The 18,412-nt window shown below is 49.0% G+C and overlaps 1 pseudogene; it reads left to right on the top strand.

The window, feature by feature from the left end:
• Positions 1-17,126: 17,126 nt before the first annotated feature.
• LOC112425728 (large ribosomal subunit protein eL33 pseudogene) lies at positions 17,127-17,550 on the top strand (annotated as a pseudogene).
• Positions 17,551-18,412: the final 862 nt, after the last annotated feature.

Here is an 18,412-nt window from a genome sequence, read left to right as displayed (position 1 = left end):
AGTGTTTTCTATCCACCTGCTCATGACCTATCATGTTCTGTTCCCCATCCGCCAATATATATACCTGTGTACTTACCCAGCTTTGAACCTCTGTCCTCCAAGGCAACAGTACTCAGCTCCCAGCAACACCCCACAAAAACACTCCTACTTGTAGACATGCACACACCTCTCCCTGCACACACGCTCCTTGTGCAAATGCACAGCCCTATTCTTGCACACATGTGACTATCCCTACGTACACAAACCCTCCCTTGAAATTCTGTCAGCAAGAGCCCTGTCTACAGGGTTCGGAAATGCAATTCTTGTGCAACTCAGCTAATCTTTCTCTCACATGGGGGCTGTAGGCTGGTGGGCATCAGCAGAGAATGGGGTGGTGTAGGGTACAAAGTACAGTGTGGAAGAGGCCGGTCAGGAAGGCAGCAGAGACCTGCTCAGGCCCTGCCTTTCAAGCAATCTGTTTAGCCCTGCAGCTAAGGAGCCCATTAGCGGTGGCTTCTCATTTCAGATTTCCCAGCATGCCATGGCTCGCAGACTGCACACTGTTTATTTGGAGAAGCCGAGAAAACTTGTTTGTATAATTAGAGTGGGGACAAGGGCTGCCCTTGAAGGGGTTCTCTGCAGGAGATCTGGGCTTGCAGCAGACGCCAGCTCCAAGGTCCCGCCACCCGCCTGAGGAGCACCCGGCTGGAGCCCAAGAACAACAGAGGCCAGCAAGCTTGAGCTGGCTGGGCTGCAGGGCCTCCACTGTGGCCTCTCTGGCCCCCTCTCTTGGTGGTAACTGATTGGACAGACCACCGTTGTTCCACCAGGGCCCGCCTAGGACCAAGTAGAGAAGAGAGAGGGTCAAAGCGCCAATGAAGCCTCCATGGGGTGCAAAGGGCCCAGGCTTTGGATTTAGATCTTTGCTTCACTGGGCCTCGGTTTCCTCATCTGGAAAACGGGGATGGTAATACGCCTATTGGAGCATGGTGACTGGAAAGAGAAGTGACATCTGTGTCAAGGTCTGGCAGGATGCCACAGTGTCTCATAGATGCCTTCCTTCCCACCCTTTTCTGGGATGGACCTTCATTTCTTGTTTCTTTTACATCTAGATAATTGCCGTTTGAAGAGTTAGTTTTAAATCTATTCACCTTGGACTTTTCAATGACTTCTAACATAGTATTTCTGAGTCCAGACAATTTGTTTCCTTCTCTCTCTAAGGAGCTCTCTCTCTCTAAGTCTTTTCTCCTATTGCCTTTGATTGTCAGAAATTCTAATTGGATCTAAATCTGTCCTCATGAAACAACTATTCCCCCTTTCCCATCCCCATACCGAGGTCTGAGTTCTACTTCTCATCTGTAGGCTGGCCACTCTTGACACAAGTCCTAGAGCTCTGAGCCAGGGGTCCATGATCGGGGAAGATCCCCACCTAACTAACAGAGGTTCAGACTGGAGCCTGTTCCTTCAGGCCGGGCTGAACCTTGTATTCTATGGCCTAGCCTCGGCACCACACTGCCTTGCCCTCCCTCTCCAGAGCTGCAGGCTTAAAGTTCAGATGGCCATCCGGGCAACCTTCTTCCCTGGTCCTGTCAGGTTGTTGTGGGGTAAGGAGCAACTATCTGTTTAGCTCCTGGGGAAGGAGCTGAAGTTTCCATTTGTACCTCACTTTTGCCATCTGTGAAATGGGGAACTGGGCTAGATAAACTTCAAGACACGCCATGATCTCAGTGAATGCTCACAATCGTCTGTGACGTGGGTAGAGAAGTACCAGGGTCACCAGGCCACAAAGCATCAAGGGGCAGAGCCAGGGTTCCAGTTCAGGTTAGGTTGACTCCAAAGTGCTCTTAAGTCTCAGAGAGATACATACACAGAAAACAAAGAAAAGGCAGGAGAATCAGCTTTCTGGCTGAGAGGAAGCAGCATTCATTCATTCATTCATTCATTCGTTCATCCATTTCTTCTTTTCATTTATTTTCATTATGAAATATTTCAGACACACATGAAGGTTTCAAGATTGATGCAACAGCTCCCTTTCACCATCATTCAGCTGAAGAAATAAAACATGGATGTTTCAGATATGTCCAAGTTAACACATGTAACTGGAGTTTATTCATTTTTCACTGCTGTATTGGTATTCCATTGTATAAATATATTATGACTTATTCATCTGGTCTCCTGATTATGAACCTGTAGGTAGCTTTGCATAATTGAAGACAAGGAAGAGTGCTGCTGTGAACACCCTTATATGTGTCTCCCAATGGACACATGTGTTAGCATTTCTCTGGGGTCTTGCTGGATCTGCATGTGCGTGCTCATCTTCACCTTTACAAGCACTACCAAGTTGCCCTGTTCATTCATCTCTTCATAGGGCAAATGTTTACTGAGCACTTCCTATATGTCAGGCCCTGGTGTGACAGCAGAGCTGGAGGAGCCATCTCCTTTAAAGTGAGAAGCAGAGGAAAAGGGTTAGACTTAGTTGGAAGGAACTCGGAGAGATGTAAGTAGGCAATTGCCAAGAATTTGTGGAGAACTCTATGGAAAGAGCTTTCAGGTGGTTTATGCCATCTTACTTTGGGACACATAGGGGAAGGGGAAAGACCTTTCCCTCCCAGTCAGCTCCCTATGGGATGCAATCATGAGAGCTTGGGGCTGGCAGTCAGCAGGTCTGGGTATTGGTCCTGGATCTGCCTCAAATTCATCACGTTCTGCTGGCTAGGTACCTTTCCCACTGTGGCCTGAATTTCTCCTCAGTACAAGGCAAGGAGGCAAAACAGTGCTTCAATCTGTATTGTCTACAGTCAACAGATTTGGGTTGTAAGAATTAATATATCACGTTACCCTCCAGAGCCTTGAATTTCTTTTATTTAACCTGGGCTTGCTAATCTTTGCTAGTATTCCTGGAGTATTCCTGGCAGCCTTGGGAGATGGGAGGTGCCCACTCCCGAGGCTGCCAGGAATAATCCAGAAGGGTTCATTGTTATACTTTGAAGCATTGTTCTCCCTTAGGTACATTCCGGTCAGGAGGCAGTGGGATGGCAAAAATGACCCTTGACTTCCCTGCCGGTTTCTAACTTGCTCCTCCCATTTCTGCAGGGTCTCTTTCCCAGACCCTGCTCCCACTTCAAGTCAACCATCTTCACACACAAAGTATAAATGTAAAAAAATAAATAAACCTAGAGAGAGCCCGAGAACTGAAGCAAATTGCTGGCAAGCGCTGGCCACTGATTAGCATGCATAGTGGACATGCAACTGGGCATATCGGATAGAACTGCACTTTTCCGCAGGCTAGAGCTATCAGCATGGGCTGAGCTGGGGAGGGGTGCATGGTGGTGGGGGCAATGATGGTGCTCTAGTTGGACCCAGGGAGCTCATCTGCCAGGAGGGCCCCAGGCTTGCTCTCTCAGGCTGCTCGCTCCTCATCCATGCTCCCCAGACCTCATCAGGGGTTTCCCTGCAGCAAGCAAGAACCTAGCACCCACTCAAGGGAGATACAGAAGGTGCGGAAGTGGAGCCAGGTGGTCAGGGGCAGATAGGCCCAGGGTCTAGGGTCCACTGAGTGACCTTGGGCAAGCGCATTCATCATCCTAAGCCTCCACTTCCTCATCTGTAAAAGGGGAACAAGAATAGTAAATACCTTGTAGGGTTCTGGGGGCTCAAGGAGTTTAGAAGAATGCCTAGCAGTGACAAACACATAGCATGAACTTAAATAATGTGAGCCCTTTTCTGCTCCCGTCATCACTATGTAAAGATCGCCCCACCCCATGTATGGGCACAGACCAGGAAAAGCATGAAGCAAAAGGAATGTCTGGAGGAATCCGTGGATAAAGAAGAAGAAAAAGTGAAAACAGCTCACATATATTGAATGCACTGTGTGAAGTGCTTTGCAGTCTTTATCACTTCATTTTAATGCCTCAGCAGTCCTTTGCAGATGAGGAAACTGAGGCACTGACAGGTTGTAACTTCCCCAAGGTCATGCAGCTACGTAGTAGCAGACCTGGCTGGTATTTAAATCCAGGTCATTTGATTTTAGTTGGGCCAAATACAAGACTCCCAAGTTCAATTTGAATTTCAGATAAAAAATGAATACTTCTGTAGTACATACTTATACGAAAAAGGACATACTTATGCTACAAAATATTCATTGTTTGTCTGGAATTGAAACTTAACTAGGCCTGCTGTCTTTTCATTTGCTCAATCTGGCACTTCTAACTCCAGTGGCTGCACTCCTTAATAGTACCTTAAAACGACTCCCACACTCTAAGGCCTCTGATGAACAGGTTAAGAATACGCCCCTGCCTGGGGCCCCAGGCTCTCTCCCACCCACCTGCAGTTCCACACCTGGTAACTACATTTGAAGAAGCACATAACCAGCCCCTCAGAACTTGGTTTTAATAGAGGAGAGATTGGATCTCAAACCTCAGTGGGGCCCTTAGCAGTCAGGGGGATCACTAAAAAGGGAGTGCCAGAGGAGCAGCTTGTTCCTCAGGGGCCTTGGGGACCCAAATCCCGGAGGCCTGAGTTGCAAGTCCATGGGATAGAACAGTGGAAAGGGTACGCTTGCTCTGGAATGAGCGAACGTGGGTTTGAAGCTTGGAACTGCCACTGTGTGATGCTAGGCGAGTGACTTCACCCCTCCAAGCCTCATTTTCTCATCTATAGAACAACTATGAACAATAATAGCGCCTTTAACTCATGGGGTTATTGTGGGGAGTAAGGGAGATAAGGCATGGCACATTGTAAGCACTCAGTGAGTGTGACTTATTGTTACCAATCCCCTGGAGCAGTTCCCTCCCCTCACCTACCCTTACCCAGGGTTCTCTCCCGCTGCACTGCAAGCTTGAGATTTCTTTCAGGGTGGAGAGAGGGAGACCATGCAGCTGATGAGGGTCGGGCCTCTGGTGTTACTTCCCCTGCAGCTGCCGTGCTTGACATGTGAGGACACCTGCTCCCACCCTTCTCCCAGCCCCCATCCTGCCAGCCCCAGCTCCTGAATAATTCACGAAAATACCAATACCCCAGTTATCCTCTTTCATTGAATGGGAGCTCTGGACAAGTGGTTTCTCATCTAAACTCTGCTGTAGCTATGGCGAAGATCAGCTGGGATGGCGGGGGTGGGGGGCAGGGGAAGTGGGGGATGGCAGAGGCTATGGGATAGGGTAGGCAGGGCCAAGGGTTGAGGGGAGGAGCAAGAGGTGTAGCTTTATGGCTCCACCTCCCCCAAGCCCCCCATCCCTCCCATTGCTGATCTCCAACTTGGGAGACTTGGGAAAACTTGGGAAACACTGGAGAATTGTCTCTAGCCACTTTTCTTCTTTGAGTCTGTTTCCCCATCTGTGAAGTGCTGATACAATCCCCACATCATAGGGTGAGTGTGAGCAGAAAGTGAGAGGGTGGATGAGAAACCACTTTTTCAAGCTCTCTAACACTGTCCACAGGCAAAGCATTATCATTGCATCTGCGCCTTTGTTTTACCATCTGTAAAATGGAAGCCAGAATGCCTGCCTTCTAGGGGTGTTTTGAGGATTAAATAAGATGTCTTCTGGGCTTCTCAGGCTGTATGACCCAGCACAGAGCACCGCTGCCCACCCTCACTCCCCTTTGCCTGATTAATTCCTTCTCATTCTTCAGAGCTGCTCAAAGTGTTTCCTCTTCTGAGAGATTTTCCTGCCTTCCCCCAACCCCCATCACCCTCCCAGCTGGCTTGGGCACCCCGTACCCTGGCTTGTTTTACCCCCTGTCCAGACTCCCACTCCCACATTCTGTCCTGGCCCATTTCCTCGTCCGTTTCCATACTACTCAGCCAGGTCACATCTTGTTCCTCATTTTCCCCCTGCCAGCATGGGGCCTGGCATAGAGTCTGCACTCAGTAAACATTTGCAGAATGAGGAAAAGTGCCTCATAAACACCGACGTGTTGTCCAGATATGAGGGGTTGTTAGCAGGGCATCCCTTTGAAACCCAACATTCTTCCTAGCATCATTGGCATCATGACGGAGCTGCATTTTTCACCACTGGACCTCTCCTCCTCATCTGAAGCCTTTGTCCCTGGGAGTAGGCCTAGGGTGACACTGGGGCTGGTGGGGTGGGTGGGGGGCACCTGGTGGAATCTGGGGCCAGCTGGGGCAGTCTGTGAGCTTGCTCCAGCCTGTCTCCCGGGCCTCTGGTCTGCTGTTCTGCCCTGCCTAGCCCACTGCGTTCAGTTGCAGACACCTCATTATCGCAGCGATGCAGCCAAGCTGGAGGCAGTTCAGAGAAGAGCAGTGAGAGCAATGTGGGGAGGTGGGGGCCTGGCGCTGGTGCTGGCGGCGGGGGAAGGGAGCAGTCCCAGGGCCGAGGCTGGAGTTTGGCTCAGCAGGGCTCAGCGGGGAACCTGAGAAGTGCGGCATCTGTGCACCAGCGTCTGGAGAACGGGCCTCTTCAGCAACGGAAGAAATGAGCTAGCCACAAAGACGAGAAGCCAGGGGGACCCCGGCATAAGCCAGCGTAGGACCCAGCCATCTACCCTTTCCAACCGTCAAATGCCACTCCACCTGTTGCCACCTTTGCCACTACTGCTGTGACTGAGGAGAGGCCACATTCTTCGAGTGAGAAGCAAAGGGAAGAGGCCTGCTTCCCAGGAAGTGGGGAGGCTGGCAGTGCCCTCGGAAACCCACAGTCTGTGGAAAGTGCTTCTTGGTGATCTAGGCTGCTCCTGCTGTCTACTGCCCAAGGTGGAAGGGAACTTTGAACACTGCTGAGCACCACCCTCCCCCACCCCACCCCCTTCTTATTATTAAAAGACACAGGCCTAAGGAGGGCGCTCTCTAAGTGAGGGACTTGGCCAACATTCCTTGAGTCTATGGTGCAACCTGGACTGGAACCTGGGTCTCTGGACTCCAAGTTTTGTTCTTTTTCCACCATGCTTCCAAGCTGTTTTTTGTTTGTTTGTTTTTTTGTTTTTTTGTTTTTTTTTGAGACAAGGTCTCACTCTGTCACCCACCCTCAAACTCTTGGGCTCAAATGCTCCTCCTGCCTCAGCCTCCTGAGTACCTGGTACTACAGGCATGTGCTACAACACCTGGCTAATTTTTTAAAGTTTTTGTAGAGATGGGTCTTACTATGTTGTCTGGGCTAATCTCAAATTCCTGGCCTCGAGCAATCCTCCTGCCTCAGCTCCCCAAAGCACTGGGATTACAGGCGTGAGCCACCGCGTCTGGCTTCACCATCTTTTCTCTCCCCAGGAACTGAGAGAGCTGCTGTCCAGACTGTGTGTATCCTGCCATCTGTCCAGGGACACACACTGTAGTAACATCACCCCACAGTCACACTCACACACCACATATACATAATACACTTGTTCCAGGTGTGATACTACTTTGGCTTTCCAAGACACCTTCCAGAATGGAATGGCATGAGATGTGGATCAAGCCCAAGACCTCTTGCCTCATGGTCTGTGCTCTTGCCTCTAAGCCTTTGCCCTTTTGGCCTCTCTGCCTGAAATATTTTACTCTGGAATTTGACCTGGCTGATTTCATCTCATCACCAACGTCACTCTTCTCAGAAGCCTTCCCTGACCACAGGTCACTCCCTAGCTCATCACGCTGTTTCTTGTTCTTTGCAGCACTGAGCACTCTTAAATCAGCTTGTTTGTAGTCTTTCCTACTCCCCCAAATGGAAACTCATTAAGGGCAGGAACCACATCTGGCTGGTGAAGGAAATCAAAGTGCTTTACCCCCAAATAGATTTCTTCGACATATTTTGAGATGGCTGTCAGGGGGCCAGGAAACAGAAGTGTCCCTGCAAAGCTGTCTTTCCTGGGGGCGATTTGCATCTGTGCAGAATCTGCATTGACGCAGCCAGGCCTTCCCTTATCAGGATCTGGGAAAGATAAGCTGAGAGTCTCACACCTTAAAGATCTGAAAGAAACATTCACCGTCTATTCTCTCTGAGGGCTGCTTCCTGTGAGGGTTCATCTACCTAAGGAGACCACCTTTGCTCCTCAGGCCTCCTCTTCTCCCCCTCCTATAACCTGTCCTGCCACCATAATCTGATTTACCACCATGACCTGTTTTTGGCCATGCCTCAAGGGAGCTCCCATTCTTTCTGTAACCTCAAGATAGTATAAAAGCTTTTGCACTCCATTGTGGGCTTGGGTAATCACTCTGAGATGCTCCCTGTCTACACATGTACACACGAATAAATTGTATGCCTTTCCCCTGCCAGTTAGCCTGCCTTTTGTGAGATGATATTTCAGCAAACCTTCAGAGGGTGAAGGGGAAGTTTTCCTGTGGCCCCTACACTGGTTTTCTGCTATAACCACAGCATCTAGAATAGTACCCTAGCACACTTGTGCACATACATACACACACACACACACACACATATTAAGTGAGCAAATATTTTTTCTTCCAGAAAAAAAAACTCTAGCACATACATAGAGAACTCAAGCCCAGGCCTGAACTGGAGGAGTACTGGGCTAGTTGATTCATTCAATAAATATTTATTTATAACCAGGCACCGTTCTAGGCACTGGAGACACTGTGAGCAAAACACAGATCCCTGCCTCCATAGAGCTCATATTCCAGTGGGAGCTGATGATGATGAGGAAGGCAAGTAAGAAAATGATAGTGCATGTGAGAAGCTGATAAGTGCCCTGAAGAAAAATAAAGTAGGAAGGGGGGTAGGAGTGCTGGGGTTGGGGGGTCACATTTTCTTTACTGCTTGTAGTAGGAGGACACCTAGGTGTGGAAATTTAAATATGGCAGCCTTTTCAGCAGAAATCTAATGACCCTGAGACAGCCAGCCTGAGGATATCAGAAGAAGAGTGCTTCAGGCAAAGGAAAGCACAAACACAAAAACCGTGAGGTTGGAGTGTGCCTGAGTGACTGAGGAGGTCTGGACAGCTGGAGCAGAATATTTGAAGGGGAGAGTAGTGGCAAGGGGGTCTATTGTCACAAGGCAGGCAACCCTCCTATCAGTGGCCTGTGCTTGAGGAGCCAGGAAGAATCAGGGACTGCAGAGCACTCAGAAATGCCTTCCAAGGAGTGTCTCAGACTCCTGCCTCTGCCACCTTTCCTGAATCTAGGGTCCTAGCCTGGCCCAGCTCCCTTGGGTGTCCTAGTTTGCTCTGCCTGTGGGCACAGGATGCTTCCATCAGCTTGGCTGAGGACAAAGAGGGCTGCTGGCAATAACCCTTACATTTGCTTGCACTATGTCCCTTAATCCTGCCATAGCTTCCCCCAGCCTACCTTAAAGCAGTCAGGGATGGTGACTTTAACCCCACTTGACAGAGAGAAAAAATGAGATATAGAGAGCAGGCCAGTGGTCAATGTTTACAAAGATTCTCATTGAATCTTCACAAGGACCTTGGAGTTCCAGCCTCTTTTGACAGATGGGAAAAGGGAGACACAGGCATGTTAAGTGAGATTTTTCTGAGGTCGCACAGCCAGATCATGTCAGAGCTGGAACTGCAATTCAGATCTTTCTATCTCTGCTATTTCATGTTTTCCATGATACTGCTCAGCCTCTGCAGAAGGAGTGGGAGGTTGGGAGGTGAAGCCCAGGACACAGGTAGGTCATTTACACTGAGGAGGTGCTAATTAAACTTCATGGCATAATGGAAAGAATGTGGACTTTAGAATCCTTACAGACTGGAATTAAAATCCCAGAGTTGCTGTGTGACCTTGGGCAAGTTGCTTCTCTTTTCTGAGCCTTATTTTCTCGTGTCTAAAGCAGATTGAAAATCTCTACTTTGTGCAGTTGTTTCATGGATTCAGTGAAATCTTAGGTGGGCAAGTGCCCCATTTGGTGTCCAGCACATAGTCAATGCCTATCAGTGTGGGGCCTTCTTTATATGTTCATTGAGTTATGTCTGACTGAAGTGAAAAGGCAGAGGCTGCTGGCACTGTGGCCAGTCTTGCTACCCCCGTGCCTGGGTGAAATTAGGGTTGGGGCTGGGCCTGGATAAGAGTCCCAGAGAGTGTGCTAGACTTGTCAGCACCAGATCTCAGACCTGGCCCTGAGAAGCCTTCTGGGACTAAGTCAGCCGCAATGCCATTCCTCTGCCAGTCCAACTCTTTACTGGGAACGCAGAAAAAAAAGGGTGGTGGGAGTGGATGAGCAGGGTCGGGATCTAAGCCCAGCTCTTCTCCCAGGATTCTCATCCTGCCTTCTCTCTCTCCAGGCCTGCAGAGAAAGCAGTACTCTGCCTCCAGCAGTTCTGCCCCTCCCCCACCTGAGGGTTTCCCTCCCCACAACCCCAGGGCTCTGGGCTGTTTAATGGGGTGGAGCTGTCTTTAATCTGCTCCATAAATGTTTTCTGGATCCTCATTAGAAACCATAATGTCCTATTAATATGCTGATGAGATTTCATTTGGGGCTAGGGAAGGAAGAGTAGCTGAGAGGATGTGGGGTGGGGGCGGGGGGAATGGAATTCACCGTGGGGATCCCAAGGGAACGAAGCGTATCTGAGCTCCTGGTGTCTCCCCCTAGTCCTTGGGAAACTCAGGAGACTCAGTCGCAGGCCCCATTGTTCCCTCCACACAGGCCCCCAGGGGTCTGAGTCAGCTGCTGTGGGGACTGGCAGATAGATGCGCACACGCCCCTCCACACCCCACCACTGAATACCACCTTGGGGCCTCACCCCAGTGACCAATGTTAGTCACCAAAGCCTACACTCATTCTTCATTTTTCCTACCACTGGCATCTACACTGAACGCGCTGGGGCCTAGCACCCAGTTAGGCCCCGGGCATACGGACTTCAGTAAGATACAACATGGCGCTTTTGGACAATGGAAAGAAGCAAGTTATGTAATGTGGCCAGCCTGTAGCCGGCTCCCAGTAAATTGTGGCTATGAAGACAGGTTTCTGCCCTTGTGTTTCTCCTAATCTGATGGGTAAGGGAGGCAAATGTGTAAACAATTAAAATCCAGCTGAGATGATGGAGGAGTTTGAACATAACAAAGAGGGAGGGGCTATGTGTGTTCACGCGGCTGGGTGTGTGGGTGCAATTCCTTAGATATTTACAGATGTGGCTTCTGTGCCAGGCCTTTCTGCACGCTGTGCCCTCAGCCAGGAATGCCTGGTTCTGCTGGCTAACTCCACATCATGTCTGCCCCTGCGATCTCCACCATAGGCAGAGAAGGGCTGGCGTATGCAGAAGAATTGGCATCTCTGTCTTGTTTCCCTGAATGAGGCTGTGAGTTCGGGCTGGTGCCTCGAATGGCTTTCACTAATGGTCAACTGCATGCTCCTCTCCAAAGCCTATGGGCCCATGTGAATCCTTTACTCCCTGCTCAGCAAGAACCCTATTCCCTCACTTCCTTCAGACTGCCTTGGCCACTGCTGGCTCCTGACTCCTGGCTCAGACCCTCTATTCTTGGCTTCTAAAGGTCATTCAGATTGGGAGCCCTGATTCAGCTAGCTCTTACTGCCTAGGCAGGCAGCTGATCCCCTTCTGCAGGGCTCCCTGCCTAACTCTCCTCCCATGGCTACCCCTGGGAGCACCTTGACCTGAGTCTCTCCTATTCCCCTCCCCTCTTCCCAGCAAAACTCCCCTTCCTGGCTATTTGGCCTCTGTCCCCAGCTGGAGCACATTTGCTGTGGTACCTCACAGTTTGCAGGCTGTTCTTTCAACCCAGTATTCAGGTATTTGGTCAGTCATCTGGGCTCTGAACTCAGAACCAGTCAGTCACCTATCCCTGTCTGTGACAGGTGGAAAGAACAAGTGGAACAGGCAGTGGTCAGGTTCTAACACCACTACTTATTTGCTGGGTTAGGCAAGTTACTTAAGCTCTCTATGCCTTGGATTCTATAAAAGGAGAATAATAATATCTATGTCACAGAGACCTTGTGTGGATTCAAGGAGATGATGTGAATAAAGCACTCAGCACGGTGCCTGATGCACAGGAAGTGCTCACTAAATGCCAGTTATCATTCCCCAGCCTTCTCAGAGGTTCATACAGGTTATTGCCAAGCCCACACTGCTGCTGCCCAGCCTCCAGGTCTTTCCCCTGCCCCTAGTTCAGCTTATTCCTGTTAACCAAGTTCTGTCTTTGAAATCAGGCAGACCTGAATTCACTTCTAGTTCTACCACTTAACTCCGTGAGTATTTCTCTGATCCTCAGTTTGTTTCTCTGTAAACTGGTGCTATGAATTGCCCCCCTCCACCACCAGGTTGATGTGAGGGTCAAATGAAATGGCTGCCATCACAGTGCCCATCATGATGTCTATCACATAGTAGGAATTTATCTTACCGCATCCATGGAGCTCAGGTATGAAACCAGCTTGGCTTGGGCCCAGGGGTGGGGTAGGCACAGAGGGAGGAGAATGACTGGGAAAACTGACATGCATGCCAAGAACGCCCTAGTAAGGGTAGTCAGGCTCACCGAGGCAGTGCCTGAAGGGCAGAGTAAGCTTAGACATGAGGTAGGCAGTGGGCACTGACAAGAGTACTGAGCTGACTTTTGGGTCCAGTAGAAGCAGTAATACTAAATCTTGCAGAATGCAGTCCCAGGCAGTAACACCCTCATCCCTGCGGGTGGGAGTGGGAGTAGTACAAGGAGGGACCTGGGGAATATGCTGGTGGTGGTGGTCAGGCAAAGGGTGAGAGATGCAAGGAAAAAGGCCCATACTAGAAAGAACCCAGCAAGTGGGGATCAGGTAGAAACAGAGCATGGGAGGAGAGCCAGGGCCCCCACACCAGCACCCCACATACCTGGTCTGCTGTCAGCAGCATTGAACTGCAGGCTGGTGGGGCATAGGTTTGGGGGACTAGGCTGCCTGGGATTGGTTTCCCATTTACTAGCCATGTGACCTTGGGCATGCCACTGGCCTCTCTGTGCCTCAGTCTCCTCATCTGTAAAGTAGCAATCATATTCTCTACCCCATAGGATTGTGCTTTACTATGTGTAAAGCACTTAGAACCAGGGTTGGCATATAAGTTTTGCTATTAATAGTATTACTTTAGCTATTACTTTATGATCCTGCCTGCCCCTCCCAGGTCTGTCTTAGGACCTGGGCCAGGAAGGGAGGACCCTCAGGAAGGCAGTCTGACTGGGGATAAAGTCTGGTGAGGCTGACAGTGGGGAAAAGCTGAGATAGGTGCATCCACTCTCTGCCTTCCCATCAGTACCTGCTCCTCTGAGGTAGTCTCATCTCCAACGGCCCTCTGAGCTCTGATCGCCTGTGATATATGATCAAGAGTCCTTCATTAAGTGTCTGTCATCCTGTACTGGGATCTAACCAGGCCTGCCTTTAAGGACAAATCCAGACCCCCAGATAGGGGCAGAAAAGCAAAGCATCACAGATTCTTAGAGCTAACATCTTAAAAGGTCTAGAACTGTCCAGATTTCCAACATTCTGCCTCATTGTTTTCATGAGCAGTCAGAATTACTTAGAAATTCCAGACAATTGGCCAGGCACGTGGCTCATGCCTGTAATCCCAGCACTTTGGGGGGCCAAGGTGGGTGGATCACCTGAAGTCAGGAGTTCAAGACTAGCCTGGCCAACATGGTGAAACCCCATCTCTACTAAAAATACAAAAATTAGCCAGGCATGGTGGCACATGCCTGTAATCCCAGCTACTCGGGAGGCTGAGGCAGGAGAATCGCTTGAACCCAGGAGGCAGAGGTTGCAGTGAGCCAAGATCACACCATTGCACTCTAGCTTGGGCGACAAGAGCAAAACTCCATCTCAAAGAAAAAAAAAAAAAAGAAAAAGAAAAAGAAATTCCAGACAATCTGGTTCAAATCCTAACTCACACACTTATTAGCTGTTTAACATTGGGCAAGCAATCTGACCTCTTTGAGCCTCAGTTTCCCCACCTGTAAGATGCAGGTAACAGCAATCTCTCCCTGTAGTGTCACTGTCAGGATAGAGAGTGGTGTGAGAATAGGCAGGAAGGTCTGACGGGGGCAGACAGAATGATTATGAAAGTAGAATTTCTAAGTAAAGTGGGGTTAGGTGGGTGAGTGAGTGAGTCCCAAGTGCAAACCCAGATATTTCAAAGGCCAGTCCCTGTCTCTGACTGCCTGAAGAGTTTTCCAGTGCCTGATTCCTTCCTGCAAGGACTTGGGTGGGCCCTGGTTGGATGGGGATCAAGACATGGCAGGGTCTGAGGCTGAAGTTGCGGGGAGATGGAAACCAGAGGCTGATTAACATAAAATCTCCCTGAGCTGCAACCTCCTTGACACCAGAGCAAGGAAAGGCAGGAGGGGGATAGGAGCTGAGTAAGGCAGTAGAGGAAATGGAGACTTGGGCAGTGGATGACTTTAGGAGGACTCTAGAAACATACAGGCAGCCTTGAAGTCAAGGCCAGGGGCTTAAAGCCAAGAGCCGGCCCACCTCAAAGCAGCCATTGTGGTTCTCCAAAGCTCAGCTTATCTCTAAGGAGCTGCTCAGATCAGGAAATCATCCATCTAAAAACATTTATTAAACGCTTACTAGGCAGCCACTGGGGCTGGGAAAACAGAGGTGCAGCCCACAGGCCTTGTCTTCTTATGATTTGATATCTCTAAGTTGAAGTCCTCAGGCAGAGGCAAGATGAGGGATGGGGAGTGTGTAGAACTTTATCTCAGCTCTATCACTGATTTGCATAATACGGCCTTCTTTCTCTCTGAACCTCAGCTTCCCCATAGGCACAATAGGAGGGGGTGGGGGAACAGATGCTTTATAAGGGCTGATGAGTCTGAGCTGGTGAAGTGGGTTCAGCGGCCATAATAGGGGCTGAGCAGAGCCCAAGGTCTCAGAGCAACAGGGCTGGGAAGCTCTTTCTGAGCCTAGAAGGTGCCCACTTCCCACCCCACCCCCTCCCCAAGCTTCCTGGCCTTCCTATACCTCCCAGGGAGGTCCTTTGGGCTGTGAAACTCCCTTCTCACCTTTCCTGCTATGTGGTGTGGTCTGTCCAGACGTCTGCTTGCCCACCAGGCCTGGAGCACTTAGGTTTTGGACCATGGAAGAGCAACCATGGAGAACTGATGTGGCTGTTTCCCTTATAGGCCCCAGACCCTCTCTGGTGACCATAGGAGGCCAATTAGCAGAGAACAAAATGCTTCCTGCCCTGAGCCCTTACCTACCACTGCCTGCATCTGCTCGGAGCTTAATGGTCATTTGAGCTGTCTCTGGGGACAGAGGATGGGGCTTCCATGGACTGCCTGGCTCCAGGCAACAGCCTGCATCCTGAGGGAGGCCAGAGGAGGAGGAGCAAGGTGCCTGCTGCTGCTGGAGAAGCCCAAGACAGCAGGAATACAGTATACTTGGAGCCAGCGCCAGCATCTGGAGGCTGCTCCTGCCACCTACCTGGGAACTGATGCTCCCTAGCATCTCCTGCACCTCTACAAGGCCCTAACTGTTGGTGGGCATAGTGGGTGGGTGCGGTGGGGGGCAGTGCGGGAAGCACTGAGCCTTTAGAGAATCCTCTTAGTGGAGGAAGCTGCTGGGGTCTAGCTCCTCACTGGACCCTATGCTCTTGTGGGTAGGATATGGCTAAAGGCCTTCATCTCAAACTTTCCAGTCTGGTCTGGAAAACTGGTTTCTTTGCCTGCCTGCTACAGAGAAAATGCTCGGTTGGAAGGGAGAGGAAATGGTTTATGGTTGGCGCCTGCTGCTGATGTGCTGTTCCATGGTTTTTCCAGCCCTGGGCCTCAGTTTTCTCATCTATTAGGTCAGAATGACTGTGCACCTTGCCACGTCAGCTGACCAGCTTGGAAGAGTAACTAACCTCCAAGAGTTCAGGCAGGTGGGATGGCTGATGTGGGGAAGCTGGAGTGGAGGGCACAGGGGTCGGGGTGGAGAGAGACTGAGTCTAGAGAGGTGATGTCACTTCCGCAGAGGGGTCTCCACTGATGCCCCTCTCCCACCTTGATCTGAAATCCCGCCCTACCACATGTATTAGTTGTGTGACCTTGGACAGGTCACTGAATCCTTCTGTGCCTCAGTAGAGTGGTGATTAGGACAATCTTACAAGTCACTCATAAATGAGGTTACCTTTGTGAAGCACCTAGCAGTGCCTGGACAGAACTCAGGTGAGAGAGAGGGAGGGTGGGAGCACTGTCACATGGAGAAAATGCCTGCAGGAGCCCTCAGGCACAGCTGCTGTCAGCCACCAGCCCCAGCCCCCCACCCCTGCCCTGCTATGAATAATGAACTGGTATCGATCCCCTACTCAGGAAATTCCCTGTGACCTGTGATAAAAATACACCCAGCCTGCAAGCCTGGAGCTCCAGACAGGTTTTCAACAGCCAGGGCTGAGCTTATCTGCACGGCCGCCACCCCACTCCCAGCCCTAAGATGTGGGGAAGCTGGAGTGGAGGGCACAGGGGTCAGTGGTGGAGAGACTGAGTCTAGAGAGATGAGTCTAGAGAGAGCTCAGTAGAACAGGGCATTAGAGACTGAGACCAGGTGGTGCCCACCATCTCCGCCATCCCATCTCCAGGGAGATGAGATTAAAAAGCGGGATAATCTGTGGTGGGAGCCTTCAGAGCCAGGCCCCAGGAGGGAGGACCTGGGTTTGAATCCTGCCTCTATCACTTCCTGCCAAGTGCCTCAGTTTCATCAGCTGTAAAATGAAGATAGTCATTCCTTCTTCATAGAGATAGTCCTAGATTCAAATGATTTAAGGTATGTATAAATGCCCAGCACAGTGTCTGGCCAATGGGAAGCACTCAATAAATGGCAGTTTAGGCCTTCCCAATTTTTCCTCCTGCTCCCTGTCCTTGCTGTAAAACTCAGAACTGTTTTGCAGGGGAATGAAACATTGAGTAACTTATTAAAAATAAGAGGCTTATTGATATATAACTCACAAACCATAAAATTCACTTCCTTAAAGTGCACAATTCAGTGGTTTTTTAAGTATATTCACAGAGTTGTGCAACCATCATGATTATCGAATTTTAGGACATTTTCATCTACCCTAAAAGAAACCTCTTGCCCATTAGCAGTCACTACCAATTCCCACCTCCCTCATCCCATGACCTTGACAACCATGGATCTACTTTTTATCTCTATGGATTTATCTTTTCTGAATATTTTATACTGGTGGAATCACATCACATGTGGCATTTTGTGTCTGACTTCTTTCAATTAGCTTAATGTTTTCAAGTTTCATCCGTGTTGTGCCAGGTAATAGTACTCCATTCTTTTGTATGGCTAAGAAATACTCCATCAGCTCTTCCCGCCATTTTGGCTCCTGTGGAGGCCTGCTGGGAACGGGACTTCTAAAAGGAATTATGTCTGGAAGGCTGTGGTCCAAGGCCATTTTTGCCGGCTATAAGCGGGGTCTCCGGAACCAAAGGGAGCACACAGCTCTTCTTAAAATTGAAGGTGTTTATGCCCGAGATGAAACAGAATTCTATTTGGGCAAGAGATGAGCTTATGTATACAAAGCAAAGAACAACACAGTGACTCCAGGCGGCAAACCAAATAAAACCAGAGTCATCTGGGGAAAGGTAACTCGGGCCCATGGAAACAGTGGCATGGTTCGTGCCAAATTCCGAAGCAATCTTCCTGCTAAGGCCATTGGACACAGAATCCGAGTGATGCTGTACCCCTCAAGGATTTAAACTAACGAAAAATCAATAAATAAACGTGGATTTGTGCTCTTGTAAAAAAAAAAAGAAATATTCCATCATATGGATAAACTATGTTTTGTGTATCCATTCATGGGTCGACAGATATTTAGGTTGTTTCCACTTTTTGGTTGTTGTGAATAATACTGCTATGAACCTTCATGTACAAGTTCTTCTGTAGACACATGTTTTCATTTATCTTGGAGATATATACATATATAACATTTTGAGGAACTGCCAAACCATTTTCTAAAGCAGCTGCATAATTTTACATCTCCACCATCAGTGTATGATGGTTCCAGTTTCTCCACATCCTTGCTAACACTTGTTATTATCTTTTTGATTATAGCCAACCAAGTGGGTATGAACTGATATGTCATTGTGGTTTTGATGTTGAGCATCTTCTCAGGTGTTGTTAGCCAGTTGTATATCTTCCTTGAGAAATATATTTTCAGATACTTTGCCAGTTTTTAAATTGGATTGTCTTGTGTGTGTGTGTGTGTGTGTGTGTGTGTGTGTGTGTGTGTGTGTGTGCTTGTTTTATTTGTTTGTCTATTTAATCAGACAAAAATTCAAAAGGAGCAATAAGGATATTCAGTGACAAGTAATTCTCATTCCTCCTTTCCTCCAAATATCCATTCTCCCTCCTGGGAGACAGACACTTTTAGTAGTTTCTATTTATTTTTCCAGAGATATTTCACGCATTTACAAACATATAAATCTATTAAGATGTATATTAATAAATTATTTAAATTACTTCAGTAATGAAATTTGTTTTATAATTTCATATGCTAGATCATCATAGGCACAAAGGTTTTTAACAACAAGGCAACATTCCTTATTTCAGTTCTGTGTTATTACTTTAGATTTTACCTTTATGTAATGGTATAT

The sequence above is a fragment of the Macaca nemestrina genome, chromosome X, assembly GCF_043159975.1.
Source record: "Macaca nemestrina isolate mMacNem1 chromosome X, mMacNem.hap1, whole genome shotgun sequence".
Taxonomy (NCBI): domain Eukaryota; kingdom Metazoa; phylum Chordata; class Mammalia; order Primates; family Cercopithecidae; genus Macaca; species Macaca nemestrina.
Note: the sequence above shows the minus strand (reverse complement) of the source record. Positions and strands in the feature narration are given on the sequence as shown.